This window comes from Arvicola amphibius, chromosome 18 (genome assembly GCF_903992535.2).
Source record: "Arvicola amphibius chromosome 18, mArvAmp1.2, whole genome shotgun sequence".
Classification (NCBI taxonomy): domain Eukaryota; kingdom Metazoa; phylum Chordata; class Mammalia; order Rodentia; family Cricetidae; genus Arvicola; species Arvicola amphibius.
The window spans coordinates 33122991-33123616 of NC_052064.1; the positions used below are offsets into that span (position 1 = coordinate 33122991).

Consider the following 626-nt stretch of genomic DNA (forward strand, 5'->3'; position numbering starts at 1 on the left):
TACCACAGCCAGGGTCTATGTTGGTATGCATGGACCATGTTGCCACCAAAGGCCACATGGATGTCTGAGTATAGACCATAACCTGTGGTTATGTTGGTGTCTGGGGCCTGTCCTGTCGTAGGGGCCATGGTGATCTGAGTGACTTCTGCTGCTACATGGGGGCCACGGTTGCCCAAGTCTGGGCTGTTGTCAAGAGTCATGTCTGACTCCATGTCTCTACAGCAGCCATGGCTCCTGTTACCACCTAGGGCCATGAGGATGAGACTATCTTGGTGCCTGTGGGTGAAACTGCTGCTGTGGTCACATTGATCTGGGTGGCATTTGGTTAATTAATTTTGCAGGGTTTTCTTTTGTGGGGGAATTCTGCAAGGGTGATGTGAAGATATGGAGACACTGGGAAGTGAGCAGAATTGAGTGCATGATGTGAAATTCCCATAGAATCAATCTAGAATTATGGATAGAGGGGGGGTTGAAACTGAACAGGATGTGTAGGGAAAATGACCTCTAAGAAATTAGTTTCTGCTCACTTCAGCAGCACATATACTAAAATTGGAATGATACAGAGAAGATTAGCATGGCCCCCACACAAGGATGACACACAAATTCATGAAGCCTTCCTTATTTTT

At 46.8% G+C, this 626-nt stretch overlaps 1 non-coding gene across 1 annotated transcript; it reads left to right on the plus strand.

Moving 5' to 3' along the window:
* The first annotated feature begins 519 nt into the window (after positions 1-519).
* On the plus strand, positions 520-626 carry LOC119804102. The gene has a single exon (XR_005283791.1). It is a non-coding gene; the product is annotated as a U6 spliceosomal RNA (small nuclear RNA).